Source organism: Sinocyclocheilus grahami, unplaced genomic scaffold (genome assembly GCF_001515645.1).
Source record: "Sinocyclocheilus grahami isolate Dianchi unplaced genomic scaffold, SAMN03320097.WGS_v1.1 scaffold38.1, whole genome shotgun sequence".
In the NCBI taxonomy this organism is placed as follows: Eukaryota; Metazoa; Chordata; class Actinopteri; order Cypriniformes; family Cyprinidae; genus Sinocyclocheilus; species Sinocyclocheilus grahami.
The window spans coordinates 801,305-822,441 of NW_015505217.1; the positions used below are offsets into that span (position 1 = coordinate 801,305).

A 21,137-nucleotide genomic window follows, 5' to 3' on the forward strand; every position below is an offset into this window, starting at 1 on the left:
GTTTTACGCATATTTGGCGCCACCTATTGTTGTGGGCGTATTATTGACATGTCAAAGTCTAGACCCTGAATATAAGACGATCGCATTTTTTCAGATGTATTTCCAAGAAAAAAACATTGTCTTATATTCGGGTCAATACGGTAATGCTAATGCACAATTCCAAGTTTGTTAGACAACAAACAAGATTAAGGAGCAAGCTAGCAAAAAAACCCCCAACAAACCAAACAAACATACAAAACATGACTAAAACAAAAAAAAAACACATTGAAATGTATCACTGCACATAGGTTTATACCAAAATGAAGGCTTAAACTGTTAAAGTTTTTACATTTACACAACCCCAGGCTCGCAATTGGCTGTGACTACCTTGAAAACCATTTGCGTACTGTCAAATTCAGCACTCTTGCTCGTGTGCTGCTGCTTAATTTCTGAAATGTTGACCATTCTGATATGTAGAAAACAGTATCCGGTAGATGTTTAGCTTGCTAAGTGAATACAACCCCTACAGCTGAATGTCCTGCACTGTGGGGGCAGCTGGGAAGATTTTCAGCTCAGAATAAATGACAGAGGTCACCTCTGGAGGGTTCGGTCATCAGCACACAAGGGGGAAAAGAAGAGCAAGAGCGACTTTGGGGGAGGAAACACTTGTCCCTACAGCAATCAATTACGGTCCATTTGCATTTCCGACACTTACAGGTAGCACTTCACACTATTAGAGTCATTGATACAACTTATACGGCTCATTTGCAGATTGATAGCTGCCATTTCTTAACCGTGCATAATGAACGTCTCATCAAAAGGGGCTAAAGTCACCGTGCCGGATCTGACGGCGAAGTACCGGCCCACTTTCCGTCTTCATCAAGACTTCATTTGCTCACCAAGTCACAGCCCCCAGACAACTTCTCCCGCCTGCTTAAATGCACCATTTGCTTCTCTTGGAGATATAACAGTTTAGGTTAGTCACCAAATTGGGAAAGCGGAAGCAAGTGAGCAAACCGGGATTACAGCACAGCAGAGGCGAAGTGGGTGGGCTTGTGTGTTAAAAACAGCTCTGGGATCAGTGAGCCACATGTTAGCGCTCTGTTTGCATATGTTTTGCTTAATGGTTTGGGTGGTAGTTTGCGCAGAGGACCATTCATTTAGCACTTAGCCTAGCTTCAGACAGGTGCTAAGTCCTTTTTTTCCATTTTCAGTATGCGGCCGTTATGAATAATTGATCAGTAGTTTTAACTGGGTTTGCTTTAGGAACCAGATTTTACATTGGGTTACATCAAGTGCCCTTATAAATGGGCATAATTCACCCACAAATAATAACGTGTCATGTTGTTCCAAACCTGTAAATTTGTCTTCTGTGCAGCACAAACGAAGATATTTGGCAGAATGTTTCAGCTGGTTTTGTCCATATAAAAAAAGTCAGTGGAGTCCAAAACAACACTGATTGGACCTCACTGACTTCAACAGTACAGACAGACAGACAAATAAATAAATTAAAAAATAAAAGATTAAAGAAATAATATATATTAATATTTAATATAATTAATATAAATGTCTGGATATTTGGTTTAATTAATTTTTTTAATCATTACCTACATATTTTAAAATGTGAAATAAATGTTTGAAAAATTGTCATTAAAAACTAATGAATATGGCTTGGGGAAAAAAATAGTGACTAAATTTAACATTTACATTTTTGCATTTAGCAGATGCTTTAATTCAAAGTGACTTATAAAAGAGGAACAAAACAATTTGTTGAAGAACCTGTAAAATTGTAATGTTTTTGGTCTAAATTAAAAAAATAAAAATAAAAATAAATATTACAAGAAAAAAATATTTAAATTGCATTTTTTTCTGTGACTAAATCAAAAAGAAAAATAAATAGTAAATTAGCATTCCATGTAGCTTTCTAATAAAATGACGGCTGGATCTGTTTAAGTTTTAATATTTAAGCAAAATATGCCTCAATTAATATGATATAATTAACATGAAATGTCTTATAATTTAGTTTTTAATTTTACATATTTAACATTTACATTTATGCATTTAGCAGATGCTTTTATTCAAAGTGACTTGCAAAAGAGGAACAAAGCAATTTGTCAAAGAGCCAACACTAGTCATAACAAACAATGCCAGGTTTATTCGACAACTAGATTAGAAAGAATCCAAATATAAATAGTATGCCATGTATTATGTTCCAAATGTGTAGACTTTTTGTTGTGTGGACAAAAAAAATTAAAAATGAATGTTTTAAGTGTTTTTGTTCATATAATGAAAGTCAATGGGGTCCAAAACACTGATTGGACCTAATTGACTTCCACTGTGTGACAAAAAAAAAAAGGAAGAAAAAAAAGTAATACAGGTTTTGAATGACATGAGGGTGAGTAAGTGATGATGAAGTTGACATTATGATGATGATGATCACATTAAATCAAAGCAGCCTTGAGCAAAGGAAAACACTATATAAATAATAAATAACTACTTTTTCAAAACAAACCATTTTATTTTTTGCACTGTATGATCTGCAGGCCTTTTTTGGAGGGTTGCAAACCCCTGTAAAATATTTATTTTACTTGTAGTATCACTTTAAAATGAAGTATTAGCTAATTCTAAGAACACCCTGTTCATTCCGTCTCTCCTGACCCAGGAAAAATCCGTCCATAAATAGATATCTCTATTCTTATTAATATTTCATCTCAAAATAACTGTCACTCATAGCTCATTATAGTCTCTGGTTATGGCCTACATTCAGGACGAGTACAAGATCTGGCACTGATCATAGACTGCGCTCACATCAGAATCAAATTGGGGTCATTTGCCTATAAAGAACATGCATCTAGGAACCGCTTTTTATGCAAAAATGGCTCCTTAGCCTCTGTCTTCCCATCTGCACATTCATTTTATCATACTGTACAATCGCAGAGACTGATACAATCAGAATCAATGAGGCATTAAGCCAAGCGCACACTGAAGACAGAAGCTAGTCGCTCTTTCGTGTTTTAATTCTGCGGAACAAAAGAAGCCAGACACGGACACTCTTTTAGCACAGATGCTATGACATATTTCGAACTTTAAAATCTGGCTAACCAGCTTTCAGGATTGCCGCCATTTCCAATAAGCAAAAGAGCTGCAATGAGCCAAAGAAACTGTGAGAGGAATGAATGCAAATGGAGGGCAAGGTTGTGGGAAGTGGAACCAACAACAAATACAACACCAAAATGCTAGCTAACTACTAACCCACATCCCAACAAGCACTGACTTACTCATAATTTTGGGCTGTTTTTCTTGCTCTACTGTGTAAAAGTATATAATTGAATAGAGAAGCTGATTAGTTTATCAATAAATGTTCTATATATAGTATAAATATATATATATGGCTGTTACTAAACAAATGAAATCAGTATCAATAAAAATTCATCTTTGCAGAAGTTGAATATAAAGTGGCATTTAGATGTATTTACACATGTTAATGCAGCTTAGAGGGACATGGGATGCTTTAACCTGCAGTTACAAATGCATAAATAATGTTTTGATGTTTTAAACATGAAATGTTGAATAGTGATATTTAAATTATTAAAAAAATTAAAAGATACTTTAAATGTGAAATTAAATCCGCCAGTAAGTGGCAGCAAGTCACTGTTAAGTGAGTCATTGCGAATTAACCGAATCATTTAAACAGTTGATTTTGCTCAGAGACGCAAAACAGCGCTGTGCTTGGAATGTTTTCAGCCAATATGGTGTCTAAAACATAAGTCTATTGTTGATTGAACTGTTGTATAAAATCAATATCAAATTTGTAACCATGCTGATTTTTATTTTTTTTAAACATCACTCTTCGTGTGATATTAACTATATGAATTTATATAAATCTTATCTTGAATTATGTGATCATTCGTAATGCATATTAACAGACTGAATCATGCAATGAAAGAATGCACTCTAAATGCGCACAGCACAAAGTTAGTCTAACCAGACTACATCACGTCGCGTATGCGTGCACTTTGTAACTTAGGTGTGTTTTGTTTGGTTTTTGCAATATACTCGATAATGTCATGATGTCTCACGAGTTCAGTATTTGCGCTAAACCTGCGTAGATTTGGCTTGCATGAACTTCCCCTAGAAATTAATGAGTGAACATAACTTACGAAAAGTAACCCGCCAAACTGGCTAGTGATTTGACGGCGTTACCCGCCACAGCCCTGTTGAAAAAACCAGCATATGCTGGTTAGGTATGTTTTGACGCTGGGATGCTGGTTTAAGCTGGTCCTTTGCTGGTTTATGCTGGTCCTTTGCTGGTTTAAACTGGTCCTTTGCTGGTTTAAGCTGGTCCCTTGCTGGTTTATGCTGGTCCTTTTGCTGGTTTATGCTGGTCATGTGCTGGCAAGAGTGTTTTCACCTTCAGGAACTCTTTAACCAAGAAAATTAACCATGGTTTTACTACAAATAAAGCTAAAAAACAATCATGGTTTACGCTAGTTTAACAATGGTATTTGTAGTAAAACTGTGGTTTTACCAAAGGTAATCAATATGCCAAAATTTTTTGTAAGGGTAGCTTTTTTTCTGCATAAGTAATACATCTACTTCAGGAATTTTTGTCAGCTGAACCCCTTTGACATAAAATATTCATCCCTTGAGAAGTTAATCTTTCAATAATTTAACAACACGTTCACATGTTGACAGTTCTGTCATGTTGGTTAATGCTTTTTTTAAACAGTTTTAACCCTCAAGCTTTAAATTTGTGAGAAAAAATGTCTGTGTTTAGTTGACAACAGATTTATAAACGCCTGTCGTTACAAATCAAGTGAAATGCTGAAAACTTATATCCACAAATATGTAGAAAATTATGCAAATGAGACAAACCGAGCCTCTCCGAGTCACTAAAAAACATTGAATATTGAGCTGCACACGTGCAAATTAAAACATTGCCATTACACTGCACTAAATCACAGCCTATTAGTTATCAATATAATTTATATAGCTGAAATAATGCTAAAATGCCCAGCTAGTGCACATTTATAATGTTTCTGGTGCACTAGGCTTTAGTCTAAATTGAATCCACAAACCAGAACATTCATTTTCATATGACTGATATCCGTCACATCATGCCAAACAATTGTGTACCCCTGAGGTGAAAGGTCTGGCGCGCAACACGGGACACTCTCCAACATATGCTAACACCCCGCCATCATCCACCCAGACTTCCACCCCCTTCAAACACCTTCATACAGTACAGCCCAGATAGTAGCTACAGTATGATGGTGGAGAGTGGTAGAAAATGGAAAAGAAACGCTGTGGGACAGAGAGATGTGACAAGAAGAAATCATGGGACATGATCGAAAACAAAAGGATGCAGAGTAACAATAAAAAGGGAAACGTGATGAGCGATGACAGGCCAAACCAGGCGAGAGGGAGGAGAAGTGAGAGAGGAAGTGTGAAAGACAGAAAGGGAGAGAGAGTGTCAAGGTGAGAAGGAAAGCGAATTGGACACAGTGGAGTGTGTCCATAGTTGTAACACATCATATCTCACTCTACATCTCAACAGTTTCTTCAGACCCAGGGGTACTGAGCCAAAGAGGTGTGGGGGGCTTCGGTATGGAAAGAGAGAGAGCGAGAGAGATATTGGACCCTCATACCATGCAGTGGCCAACTGTTCCTGTACAAGTGAATGGGTGGTTACAGGCTTCAGATTAGTGAAGGAAAGGATTCTGAATAACAGGGGGCAGAATTCATGCAAGCTGCCTAGAATTTTAAAGGAATAGTTCACTCAAACATGTAAATTTGCTAAAAACTTACATTCCTTCAGGCCATTCAAGATGTAGATGAGTTTGTTTCTTCATCAAAACAGATTTGGAGAAATTAGCATTACATCACTTGCTTGCTAATGTATCCTCTGCAGTGAATGGGTGCCGTCAGAATGAGAGTCCAAACAGCTGATAAAACATCACAATTTATTTATTAGTGAGCAAGTGATGTAATGCAAAATTTCTCCAAATCTGTTCTGATGAAGAAACAAATTCATCTACATTTTGGATGGTCTGAGGGTGAGTAAATGTGCAGCAAATTTTCATTTCATAATTGGTAGTAAATTGCATCAAAATGGATCAGTATTTTTGTGTGAGGATATGCTCACTAAATGCAACATAAAAGCCAAAAATACCAATACGTTTTGAACACTGGAAATATTTATACTAATATTAAAAAAGATAAAATATATTATAGCTTTTTGGCTAATAGTTCAGATTTATGGCCTAGATGTGGAACACGTCTGGCCTTTCTCTGCCTTTTAAATAAACCACACTGATGAATTGTGCAAAATGACAGTTTGTTTCTGTTCAAGTCTCTGATTTTCTAAGTCTCTAATGACATTTAGGAATAAACTAGATCATGTGACAAAAAATGAATAATGACCGGTCTTCATGTGACCGGTCACACACTCGCACTTCACCAAAAAACCATCGCACATCTCTTACTCCACAACCACCAGAAGAACAAGACTCCAGAGAAGGAGAAATTCGATTAGATTAAATTAGACAGCTATCTATTAAACTGGCACAAATAGGAGATCAAGTGCTATTATAAAAGACCTGTCTTATGTATGCTAGCCCGCTAACGCTATCATTACATCATAATCTAGCATATACACATCTCACTGTTTTTTAGATCAATTTTATGCTTTGCTTACGAGTTTATCTGAAGCATACTAATCAGTCAGGAGAGCAGATTTTGGCAACAGACTCTGTTTTCCCTTTCAAATTTCTACTTGGAAACTTTTGCCTATTAGCATTCATACATGAGCACCTAATGCAGCATGCAGCAGATGATGTATGCTAGGCTAATGTTAACGTCTGAATATCCAAACGCGCTTCGCTGTGCTTACGAGTGATGAAGCACTGTGGCTAAGGGGCTAGCTGTTGTTCTAACTATAAAACGCAAAGGGAATCGTCCTTTCCGAGTCTAAATGACACCAGCTGTGCTTTAATGGACCTGAATGGACACATCTCATGTGCGGTGGGATGCTGTTATTGCCTGGAGCTCTGTTTCTGGCTGGATGGATGCCTTTATCTTTAAGCCCATATAAAAACATCGGGGGGAGATAGTAATCGTATTGCGGCATCAGGAGGATAGCCTGAAAGTTTAAGTCAATGTAATTCAATCAAAATGCCATGAACCTTCCGTACTGTATACTGTACCTCAAAGTGGTGAGGAAATGGAATAAACCCTTTCACAAAAGACTAGCGGTCAACCAATATGGTTTTTGCCAATGGCGATACGACTATCCAACTTATTTTGCAACACGGGCGATAGGTATTTTCTGTGGATTGATGAGATTTCCAAATCATAAGATGCGCAAGTTAAATAAGTAGAAGAAAAACAAAGTGCAGTAGACAAATTCATTATTAGGGTGTTTATTAAAATACCAAATAATACCAGTTTGCAATATCAAGAAACATAACTGACTGATTTTGTACGGTTAAAATGAAAGCCTTATTAAGTGAAAAATTTCAAATTAAGTAAAAAAGTTGAGCTCGACAATTACATTTCCCCCTTTTACTGTGTAAAATAATTCTTGAATAAGAAATTTGTTTATTAACTAACCAAGCAGAAATGGTTATCAGCCGGCGTGATTTTTCACAAATAATGGTCAGTACTACAAAAGTAACCGGTGTGTGCTTAGAAAAACACACATCCACTAACTTTTGCTCAAAGTCAAGGGGCAAACCAGGATTTTTGGAGACCTGATGTGCACTCACTTGACTCAGCAGCCAAATTGTTAGAAAATAACTGTGGTTGTCAGAGCATGAGTCCTGAGTTGCCTTCTCACTGCTTACGTTTGTGTTTACCACCGAAACTATTCTCTGAACTCAACCAAACAAACTGCGCATAAACATACTGCAGGTTATCTGGACAAGTTTTTAGGTGAGTTTCATACCCTGTTCATATTGACTGTGACTGACAGTGATTTTAGGTTGATAAATCAGTGTACTGTTGGTCGCTAGTGGGCGTTCTGGTCACTGACAGTCCTGACATTTTTGCTGGGCTGCATAACCGACTATTTCAGCTATTGAAATATTATATATAACGTACATAAAATTTATATTTGTATCTGCCTGTCTATCCAACTGTCCATCTATCAGTTAATGTTTGTTTGTTTCTCGCAATTTATCTATCCATCTTTCAACCTGTCTATCCAATTCATGTATTTATTCATGCCTATCAATCTTTCCATCTGTCTGTCCATCTATCTCTTTTTCCATCCATTCATCCAACTCTATCGATAGACAGACAGACAGACAGACAGATAGATAGATAGATAGATAGATAGATAGATAGATAGATAGATAGATAGATAGATAGATAGATAGATAGATAGACTGACAGACAGACAGACAGACAGACAGACGTATATACAAATTGGATAGACGGACTGAAAGATGGATACAAATTTTAATTGGCAGATGGATGAATAGACAGGGAGATAGTCCATGTCCATCTATCAGTTAATCTGTTTGTTTGTTTCTCTCAATTTATCTATCCATCTTTCAACCTGTCTATCCAATTCTTTATCTATTCATGTCTATCAATCTTTCCATATGTCTGTCCATCTATCTATTTATCTAACAATCCATCCATTCATCCAACTCAGATAGATAGATAGATAGCTAGATGGATGGATAGACGGTCTATCTATCTATCAAACTGTCTATCCAATTTGTATACCTATGTAGCAATCATAGATAGATAGATAGATAGACCATCTATCCATCCATCCATCTATCTATCTCCCTGTCTATCCATCCATCTGCCAATTCAAATTTGTATCCATCTTTCAGTTCATCTATCCAATTTGTATATACGTCTGTCTGTCTATCTAGTGACGTGACATGAGGCCAAGTATGGTGACCCATACTCAGAATTAGTGCTCTGCATTTAACCCATCCAAAGTGGGTTAACACACACAGCAGTGCACACACACACCGTGAACTCACACCCGGAGCAGTGGGCAGTCATTTATGCTGCGGCGCCCGGGGAGCAGTTGGGGGTTCGGTGCCTTGCTCAAGGGCACCTCAGTCGTGGTATTGAAGGTGGGAGAGAGCGCTGTACATTCACTCCCCCCACCTACAATCCCTGCCGGTACGGGACTCGAACCCGCAGCCTTTACGAGTCCGACTCTCTAACCATTAGGCCATGACTTCCCCTAAAAAAAAATAAGGGGAGAGCGCGAACGCAGTCCCCACGAGCAGAAATTGTGCAGTTGCGATTCTCACATGTGGAGAATTCATAGAGGTCAGAGTGCCGGAGTGCAATGGCTTGATCATGGAGTCACCCCTGCCAGGTAAGTATCTATGTATCTAGTAAGTATCTAAGTATCTAGTATCTATGTAGGTAGATAGGCATTACTGGATATACAAACTGGATAGATTGAAAGAGGGATAAAAATATTAATTGACAGATGGGTGGATAGATTTATCCATCTTTCAAACTGTCTATCCAATGTGTATAATATCTCTATCGATGTATATCTGTCAATTTATCAATCTATCTGTCTGTTACCCATATATATCGATCTCTTTACACATGTAATGTCTATAAACTTTCAAATAAGGTTTTGTCAAGTCAACACTCATAAGTTTAGCAAGTTAAAAATTACAGTAATATAAACTCAACTTCCTTACATCCCAATTTAAATTGCAATTCTGCATCCCGTTTGGTGCAGCAGCACAGATTCAGGAACTCTATTGGAAATCAAAAGCCATTCTCACTTCAGTTCTGAATGGTTTCAGGTCACTTTGTCGTTTGAAATCTCTCTGTCAGTGTGAACGTCCTTTAACACTGGTACAGGTTCAGGAAGAGACACTTAAGGCAGTCTATTAAGAATCCTCAATCGATCGATTCCACAGCCACACCTTGAAGAGCGACAACAACCAGCGTGTTTACGGCTCTCATGCAGAATGATGCACTCACGATTAAAGTGTATCAAAACCAAGACAGGCTAGGCAGTGTCCGTAAGAGCCTCTCTATATGTAAATAACCAAAGCCGGCTTCGCACATGAAAGCAAAAAAAAAAAAACCCTCATCTTATTTAGCAGCGGAAGGCTGCACAGGCTGATCCAGTCATTACTTGAGCCAGAGAGCTTTTCTGCACAAGGCCTTTGTGAGAGGAAATTGCGTTAATGAACTCTGATAAGAACAATCAACTCCAGCGGCTCTTATTTTATTCTGTTCTCTCAAATAACCTATTAAATGTAGATTCTCATAGGCTTCATCATCAACAACTCCCTCTCTCTCTCTCCTATGACAGGAGGACAACTGAACCTCACCTCAGTTAAACAGGAGCTTTAGTACCAGAGGAACCAGGTGAGCGGCAATCCGTCACCTCCTCTGCTGCTAGCTTTAACCTTTCAATTTAGCAGCAAAATTAATACGGCCAGTTCCGCACAGCCTTGAACAGATGCCTCACAGGTGCAACCCAGATAGGCAGACCATCCCGAGTGCAGTTTTCACACACACATACACGGACGCACCTGTAGGCCACATTATTGGTCCACAGGTACGGCTCGTCTCTGCCCAGCTGCAGGCCTCCGCAGAGGTCAACTGACGTCAGCCCGGCCTGACTCCAGTTACAGGTTGATTCAGGTCATTTTCTGTTAGCTGAGCTTAGATTTGGGTTGGGTGGGGGAGTTTACCCCTCATTATTGAGTCATGAGGCCTTCTTTAGCTGCATGTGTTTTTTAAGGACATGCTGCCTTTGCCACAGATCTGAGGACAGAGGCTGACTTTACCAAGGGGTTGTAAACTTTATGATGCCATGGATCACAAAACATGATTATCACCTTTCAATATTAAATATTAGAGCAGATTAAAATTTTAGTGTGTAAAGATCCACTTATAGTGTGAAAAATACAAATATCATAAATATGTGTAAAATTGTTTTTGTCTGGAAAATATTTACTATTGATTACGTTAGGTGTATGAACCTAAAGAAAAATATTAAAATATACACTGCTTGTCAATAAAACATAATTATGATTAATTTCATGATTTCTGACCAGTCTTAAGAATAAAATCATAATGTCAAATTCTGTATTTTTTTATTGCATCATTATTTTTATAGCAGTATTTTTCTCTAAACTTTTCCACATTTGCTTGTGTTTACTTGGATTATTTATTTTGTAATATTTTGTGTCTGTATTACTATTAGTATTCTTAGTCCTATTTTATTTCTACATATCTATCTACTTTTGCTAATATTCTATATTTCATTCTCTGTATCTGTCCATCTATATATGTAATATTCATATACAATAATGTTTCATATACAATATGTGTGTGTGTGTGTATGTATATACACATATATATATATATAAAATTCTGTACATTTCTATATAAAAGTAAACACCCACACGCATATAAATGTTCAGAATTATTAGCCCCATAATAAATATGAGCATTGTTTCTCCTTTTGATATTTCATTCAAAAAATTCACCAAAATTGAACCTTTAATTGAACTAAAACAAATCACATAATGAAATAAACATTTTTCTCAAATATGCACTGGCCACACTTATTAGCACCCCTAGAAATTATGAATAAAATATGTATGAAGTATATTCCCATTCAAAATATATACATACACACACAGAGTTCTGGCATGAAACTCTAGATGGCGCAGTCTGATAGGTCTAACTCAATCTGACTAATGACATCATTATCACATGGCACAGCTGATTGGTTCTCTCATGTATCGGTAGCCAATGAGCTCGTTGCTCAACATTCACATATATTACTAGTGCTTGCCGTAGCAGTTGCATCTTGCTTCAGAAACCCTCAACCTTCCCCAGCTCCACCTGTATAGATCTGCGATAAGGTGATTCATGTATGCTACATGGGGGTTATTTCATGAATGTCATATTTGCAGCAGCAATATTTCTTACATGCTCACAGCAGCATGTTGTGGATGTATTGGCAGTAGCAAGTCTCGGTACTTGGTTCTAGGATCTATTCCGCCAAGAACCAATACATTAACATTGTCAAGTACATCACCATGCCAATCCCTCAGAGAGTTGTCATGACATTTTATATATATATATATATATACACTATATATATATATATATATATATATATTAGTTTTGCCCATAGTAGCCAGGTTGTGTGGGTGGGATTAACAGTGTCTATCCAGCACGTCAAGATGGCCGTTTTATGATGTTGGCCAGATTATTCCAGAAGACTGATGCGGTGAGGTGGAGCTCTGATTGATTAGGGCATTGACTGGAGAAATGTGCTGCGCTCATCCCATAGGAGGGGCTGTGGACGAGGGACCACTCGAGAAAAACACACACGCTCACACTTCAAGACACTCAGGTCAAAGAGAAGGAGATTAATGAAAGGTCAATGTGAGTGTGTGCAAAACGGGCTGGGCTGAAACGTTCATGCTGCAAAAACGTATAGAACAACATAAATGAGTCTTCCTAAAGGTATACTTCACCCAAATATGAAAATTAACCATTCGTTCCAAACTTTCTAATTACTTACTTTCTTCTGTGGAAGACTGATTTTCATGCAATTACTTTCAAACTTTAAAAGCAACACACAAAAAAAACATTATAAAAGTAGTCTATAGGTCTCACTCTTCTGCCGCCATATGATTGCTTAGTGAATCATTTAAGTGGAAACTCACTGAAAATATTAGGACAATGTTTATGGTGGTTTAGCATTTATTTTGAAGCTTGAAGGTTTTAGTACATGTAAGCCCATGTAGTGATGTCTTATTGGTGAATGAATCATTATTTTGAGTCCAATCTTTTCAATGAATCATTCGATGCATTTAAATAATTCATTCACAAATCACACTGATCTGGTTCAGTTTTGGTCTGTTCCTCATACAAAGCTATTGTCTAACTTCAGAAGACATGGGATATAGTATGTTGTGGATGTATTGGCAGTAGCAAGTCTTGGTACTTGGTTCTAGGATCTATTCCGCCAAGAACCAATACATTAACATTGTCAAGTACATCACCATGCCAATCCCTCAGAGAGTTGTCATGACATTTTATATATATATATATATATACACTATATATATATATATATATATATATATTAGTTTTGCCCATAGTAGCCAGGTTGTGTGGGTGGGATTAACAGTGTCTATCCAGCACGTCAAGATGGCCGTTTTATGATGTTGGCCAGATTATTCCAGAAGACTGATGCGGTGAGGTGGAGCTCTGATTGATTAGGGCATTGACTGGAGAAATGTGCTGCGCTCATCCCATAGGAGGGGCTGTGGACGAGGGACCACTCGAGAAAAACACACACGCTCACACTTCAAGACACTCAGGTCAAAGAGAAGGAGATTAATGAAAGGTCAATGTGAGTGTGTGCAAAACGGGCTGGGCTGAAACGTTCATGCTGCAAAAACGTATAGAACAACATAAATGAGTCTTCCTAAAGGTATACTTCACCCAAATATGAAAATTAACCATTCGTTCCAAACTTTCTAATTACTTACTTTCTTCTGTGGAAGACTGATTTTCATGCAATTACTTTCAAACTTTAAAAGCAACACACAAAAAAAACATTATAAAAGTAGTCTATAGGTCTCACTCTTCTGCCGCCATATGATTGCTTAGTGAATCATTTAAGTGGAAACTCACTGAAAATATTAGGACAATGTTTATGGTGGTTTAGCATTTATTTTGAAGCTTGAAGGTTTTAGTACATGTAAGCCCATGTAGTGATGTCTTATTGGTGAATGAATCATTATTTTGAGTCCAATCTTTTCAATGAATCATTCGATGCATTTAAATAATTCATTCACAAATCACACTGATCTGGTTCAGTTTTGGTCTGTTCCTCATACAAAGCTATTGTCTAACTTCAGAAGACATGGGATATAGTCAACTTTTATGTTAAATAAGCATTCGTTTTAAAGTTTTAGTCATTGTTCATTGAAAAGAACGACCAGCCTCAGCTTCAAAATCTCTCTATTTGTGTTCCACAGAAGCTAAAATACAGTCATACAGTGAAAAATGAAGTCTTTAAAATCTCTTTAAAAATGACCGCATCATAGATTTCAACATCTACCGGTGAACGTCTAAAACCCAGCTTAACTCAAGATCCTAAAGAGAGTGTTTCACAAGACGTCAAATGATTGTTTAAAAGCTCCGAGATGTATTATTGTGTTATATATTGTCATACACTCTCTCTGAAGCAAGGTCGACCGGCCCATTTGCTCACACCAGTGCCGTGAATACAAAACACGCAGCATTTGCTGACGGCTGAATTCTGACATAGAAAAAAACACTTGCTTTAAGACAGAAAAAAAGACAAAAACATCAATTCAATGTCATCCTCGCCACAACTCCAGCCCATCAATCAATACGCACTACCTACATAACCTCCCGTACACGGCCTTGTAGTTTGACTCTCGGGAAAGAAATCTCTATGCTGTGACATGGAAGATTTAGACAATGGGGAGTGAGGTTGCACGCCAATCCGGGTTCTCTCACCGTTTAATCTGCCTTTCACACTAAACCAAATCCCCCTGGGAGAAATTGTACCTCAGCACGCAAAAGAAAATTGACAGACTGGTTGCTTTATTGATAGCAGTCTCCAGCAGTTTAAGAAATTAATACTAATTCACACCCAAGCTGGGTTTTACACAAGCTAATCTGCCTGATTTCAAAGTGTTTGTTATGTATAGAATGGGGTGCGAATTGCAGAACTGACGGATAAAGCTTGGGAATCACATAGTATTGGAAAAATTCCGTACACATTGGGGACCGGCAAATTCAAATTCAATTCTTTTCAATTTGGTCACAAAACAAAGGAAGTTGATTTGAATTCTGAACTGGAATGCCAGGAAGATGCATTTACTGAAGTATAATGCAAAGAAATCAAACACTGATAATGCATTCTGGGAAATTAAGTGCCATTCCACCCTGGAAAACAAAAGTTAATATGCTAAATATGATGCTATGGTTCAAATATTGGAGGTCTTGATTGGGGATAATGGATAATTAAAGATTTCCGCAGTGACACAAATTGAAAAAAGTAAAGGATAATTAAATAAAAGTGGCACTTATAATGCTAAAAATTCAGCTTTGCCATCACAGGAATACATTTACATTTTAAATATTTTAAAATGGATAACAGATCTTTTTAATTTAAAAAATATTTCAAAATATTACTATATTCACTGTATATTTCATCAAGAAAAAAGTAGCATAAAAAATCTTACCAACCCTAAACTTTTGAACGGTAGTGTATATAAACTATCTATCTATCTATCTATCTATCTATCTATCTATCTATCTATCTATCTATCTATCTATCTATCTATCTATCTATCTATCTATCTATCTATCTATCTGTTCCTATAATTGTTCAAACTTCAATTTTAAAATAGAAAAACTGTTTTTCCCCAAAGCTGTTATTTTTCTTTTTTTTTCTAGTTAAAAATACAGTTATATGGACTTATTTAAATTCCAACTGCATTCAAATTCAATTCAGATTTAGGAATCTAAACTGCATTTTCAATTCAGTTACGAATGGTGCACAATCCTAGTACACATAATGTATGTTACATCTCTAGAGCTTTATGTATTAATTAATTTATTGCTGCTTATTAAGTTCATCTTCCTACAAAGGAGATTCTCGATGGAAAAGGACAAAGAGAGACGTGATTTATTATATCTTAAGGAAGTGGCTTTATTTTAACCGTGATTAATCCCTGTTCATGCCCACAGAAGCTCACTTTGTAGAAGCCACCCAAGAGACTCATGGGATATTACCACTATCACACTCCAACAGTAAAATAAACAAGCCCTGAGTTGCGTGCGCTTCCAGAAATCTATCAGTACGCCCCATAAATACTACTGATACTGTATGAAACCCAGATTTCTTTTCGGGCTTGAAAAACAATGTCGTTCATCAATTACCAGACATCGAAGACAACATAACCGTTTTAATAAATCTCAAAAATCTCGTCCGAAGGCAATTCCACAAATCATTTACGATGCAAATCTCAATCTTATTGCTGGACAATAAATGTATTGACATTTGCATTTTATGACCGAACTGAAAAAAAAAAACCCTCGATAAATGGACGTTCTGTCTTTCCCATGCTGGGCTGAGCGAGTAGAAAAGTTTGGAAGATGTACAGAGTGAGGAATGGAGCGTCTCCGCAGAAACGTGAATCACGCTGCATCATTCACCAACAAACAAATGTAATCTCTCCACCCAACCCGGCAGCTTCATCATGCTAAAGCTCCTGACAGCAAAGGAACATAAAATGAGCAGTCCAATTCGTCTCCCCAAGGCAACATCACTCCATCATTCCTCTACTTCTTTTTCCCCCCTTCCATCGAGTGCCTGGAAAAGAGTGAAGATAAAACAATCCTTCGTTCACCTCAGGGAATAGGGGCAGGTGCTTGAAGGTGCGAATGCGATGAAGGCTTTGTTTCTATTCTGTTGTTAACAAGACAAATGCCGGTGCTGTTTATGGCAACTTACTCTTCTTACTTCCTGTGTCATTATTTGGTTTGACACTCTGGATCCAGAATACTCTAAATATAGTTCTGCGTGTTTTCTTATTTAACTTTCATTTGCAACCTCATTTCTCATATTCAAGAACAGATTCGTGCACATAACAGCATTTTTTAAATAAATTTTAAATAGATAGTTCAGCCACAAATTAAAATCCTGTCATCATTTACTCAACTTCATGTTGTTACTCAATTTCATGTTCATACAAGCCTGTATGACTTTTGTTCTGGGAAACTAGAAAAATAAATACATTATTATTATTTTTTTTTTTGCATTGCAAGGAACGTGTATGGGGTCCAAACAGTGTATGGCCAAAAAACTGAAACATTTTCCAAAATATACAACAGTTCAAAAGTATGAGGTTGGTAAGATGTTTTTTTATTTTTTATTTCTGATTTTGAAACAAGTCTCTTATGCTCACTAAAGATGCACTTATTGAATTAAAAATACAGTAAAATGCAGTAACATTGTGAAATATTATTACAATTGAAAATAATGTTTCTCTTTAAATATACATATATTGAAATTTGATTTATTCCTGTGATGCTAAACCTGAATTAGTCCTGCATTCAGAAATCATATATATATATATATATATAGAGAGAGAGAGAGAGAGAGAGAGAGAGAGATATAATATAAAAATTATATATATATATATATATATATATATACAAATAAAAATTTCCGTCTATAATGGAAAAATTCAGTGTATAACGTGTTTTTATGGAAACCATTTTTTTTTCAGAATTCTTTGATGAATATAAAACAAAAATTTTAAATAGCAAAGACATTGTTACAAAAGATTTCTGTCACTGCTGATCATTTGCAAAGCATCCTTGTTACATAAAATAATTTCTTCTTATATATATATTTTTAATTATGATGTATTTTCTTTTGCATTCCACAGAATAAACAGTTATACTGGTTTGGAATTAAATAATGGTTTGTCTATTGTGACAAAATATTTTTATTTTTTTTGGTGAACTACCCTTTAAATGTCTACAAACCTCCTGTATACATAACCTCTATAACATCTCAGCAAAGGGGTCTTGTGCTAACGCAGGCCTCTAAGCTTCGGATCGGGCGTCCGGCCAACAGGAAGCTCTCCCAAAGGGTGACGGAGAGTGGGCAGCCATGCACTGACTACTTCGAAGGGACAAAATGGAGTTCGTCAGACAGATGGATATAATTCAGTCATTACACACACATGGCCTCAGATTCATCCACTCGGCTTTCAGAACAATACAATTACCATGTTGTACTTCACCTTGTGACCTCAAAACATCAAGCAGAGCAAGAGCGTCACGTTCTTGATCTTAAAAAGGAAAGGAAAGATGAAAGGAAAGTCTAGATTGTTTATTCTGAATAAAATCAACGGAGATTTGGTTTAGAAGAAATCGGATTTAAAAATGTTCCATGCACTATGAGCTAGTGTCTTCAAAACAAGTAAACACAGATTACAGTCAAAGATTGCCCGACTTCTGCTTTAAAGGTCAACCTGGTCAGCTTCTTCAGATCACACATTCACAAAGCATAAGCTGTTGGCTGCAGCCTCATTTATCACTTCCTTTTCAAACCAATAGACATCAACTGGGAATGCAAAACATCCCAAATTTATCTGAATTAAGATGGTTTCCCAGATTGCTCTAGTCATCATAAATTAAAAAGTAGAAGACTGACTTCTCTGCCAATGCTTTATTGACTTGTTACACATGATAATGAAGTCAAAAAGAAAACCGCTGGTACCTGTGATACAAGCCACAGACAATCGTTTTCCTCGAGTAGAGAGGACAGTTAATTATGACTGACAGTTATGACCTCAGAATATGCGGCATGGCTAATCTAGACACGTTTGTTCAAGTCTATCCTCGTATTGCCCTGATGCAGATCCTCCAATGCAATCCAGTCTTTAATATAGTTGTCTTGGACTATATGGTTGACTGTAAAAATAATACTTTTCCACCTCTAATGCTGGATGTTCATGAGGCAGAGCAGCATAAGGCAGTGGGAAGTTTTGCTGCTGTTTTCTGGCAGGGATTTCAGGACCGCGGACAGCTACCGGAGCAGGGCCAAACTCTGTCAGCCTTGGATCATATAATGTCTATACTATGGCCTGTTCATTAAACCCCACAGACGTTGCTGTAAATTAATACACATATACAAGCTGAAAAGTGAACAGTATTTATAGGAATTTCATTTATTCTATATTAATAGCAGCCTTAGTAACAATAGTAATATATATATATATATATATATATATATATATATATATTATAGGAGCATTGGCCGCAAACGTTTATTTTAAACGTCAAGCATCCGCAACTTATTTAAAGTGAAACTAGCAGCCAGTGTGAAATGCGCTAGGCTATACGCGTCTCTCATTTTGCACCAATACAGATGTACGAGCGGTGCATGTTTTGCTTGTTGACGATATTTACATTATATGAGTTGCTTTGGAATTAAGTAGCAGCACAATTCAGATTATAAAAAACACTGATCTATATATCTATTTATCTACATGTATATGTGTGTGTGTGTATGTGTACAGTAAAAAAAATAATTAAAATATTTTAAGCAATATTTTTTATGTATATAGAACGAAGCATTTAAGGGTCTGACCAATCAAACAAGCAAAGAAGCAACAGCCTGCATCTCTGCCTCCAGCACTACAACCCTAATTCTAACCAAATCTAAACTGATAACCATCTGAATACCTGCACATTTTTATTCTCGCATAATAATTTGTATAAAACTATGACGAATCGAATCATGCCTACAAATGTATGTCATGTCACATTGCGACCGAATGAATGAAAGAATGAATGAAAGAAAGATTCGACCGCAAAGATGGAACACTGTGCAGTTGTCCATAGCGCACACATTTATCAAACACGCACGCATGAGCGCACGCGCGCGCACACACACACACACACACACACATACACACACACACACACACACACACACACGAGAGAGATAAAGACAGTGGAAAAAAAGCTCACAGCCGGCGAGAGGACGCTTCAGTGGATATGTGTATGAATATATTTTAAACTACTGTTCAAATTACACAAGTGACTGTATTGTGACCTTTTTAATGACTATTTTAAGTGCCCTTAGATGTTAAGGACGCAATATCCACTATGATTTTAATGGTAACCAGATGCACTAGGTGTCAAAAAGACGTCAAAGTGTCCAGTGATGCAAATATCAAACCACGAATGACTTACTTTCTCAATCTGTGAGGTTCAAATCGCAGACGTTCCGTTCGCTTCCAGAGCACGAAAATCCATCCGCAATTCTCAAGCAATGAAGCGCGATGCGAATGAAATGTTCTTCAGCGTGTACTCTGCAAGCTATCCAAGAGCAGTTTTGCATTCACTAGCTTCTATGAGAAGAAATTCGCTCCTGTATATCCACTCGGTCTTCCCGTCAATGCCATCATATGGACGAGTGGCTCTAGAACAGATATCTCGATGCTTTCTTGCCCCGCATCATCAAATTCCGGTGTAGCTATACCAAGTCTTTTTCCTGCTTATAAATCAATTAATTCGTCGTCTCCCTGGTTTTGCGTGTCATTCTTGGCGTTCAACAACACAGATCTGGGGTTTCACATTTAGCCAATACGCATCTAGATGGGGTTTATCCCTGAGATGGACCATTCCCTGCATTTCCTTCTTCATCCCAATCTTCAACAGACCATAAACGCAGACAGCTGATGTTCTTATTCCACAGTCGTGGTTTAAAACGGAACTTTTCTTCCTCCTTTACGCACCCGATCTGATTAGATTTCTACTCACAGCCCAGTGCGGATTTCAAGATGCTTATTTCCTTGAAATGTGATTATGTCCTACGGAATGCCTTGAGAGGGGAGCCTCGTGCGTTGGCAAACGCAAATATTCGTATATCACATCCTATACAAGACCACCAGGATCACTTGAAAAGGTGGAAAAAAGGAAGAAAATCCTCCAAGTGTCTTTTTGTTTTCAAGGAAAGTGGACGAAAATGCGCCAAAATGTCCCAAATCCCTTTTTTAGTTAAATGACAGATGCATACACTAATCACAGTCGTAGTTCCTTTTCAAACGCGTATAAACTTGTCATAGACGAGGTATTTATCAAAAGCTACATCCCACCAGATACTACTCAATACAGTTCAACTCCGGCAAAAAGCAATCCAGTGACGCGACGAAAATCCATGCGAATGATGCTGCGCTCCGCGCCAAGCCGAAGGAATTACGCAGCGCGAGAGAGCTACAAGTGAGTCACCCCGAGAGCAGGAACATCTAAAGAGGTGAGACCCGTCGAATACGTCGAGATCTCGTAAGTGAATGAAGTTCTAGTGTGAAGTATCTAGTGTGGTACCCAATGACGCGCGGCTCTCTGTGGGTATCGCTGGTGACACCAAGAATCTTCTAACACGTATTGATGTAGCCCTCAGCCTAAAATCTCACTCTTCTGACTGTCCTCACTGGCGTCTTCTTGGATGCGTAAAAGTCAATGGCCCAATAATATTTTTCCATCTTAACAATGATTGGTCGAGTGCAATAACCCTGAACGCTATAGATTATATGACGCGCCTTCGGACAGGTCTGTAG

General features: G+C 37.3%; 1 protein-coding gene across 1 annotated transcript in view; it reads right to left on the bottom strand.

The window, feature by feature from the left end:
* Positions 1–20,546, bottom strand: part of lrrc4ca (leucine rich repeat containing 4C, genome duplicate a) — a 93,018-nt gene extending 72,472 nt beyond the window's left edge. The window contains exon 1 of the mRNA XM_016267463.1: positions 19,771–20,546. The gene's annotated coding sequence lies outside the window, so the exon portion shown is untranslated. The remainder of the gene's footprint in view (positions 1–19,770) is intronic.
* Between the last annotated feature and the right edge of the window lie 591 nt (positions 20,547–21,137).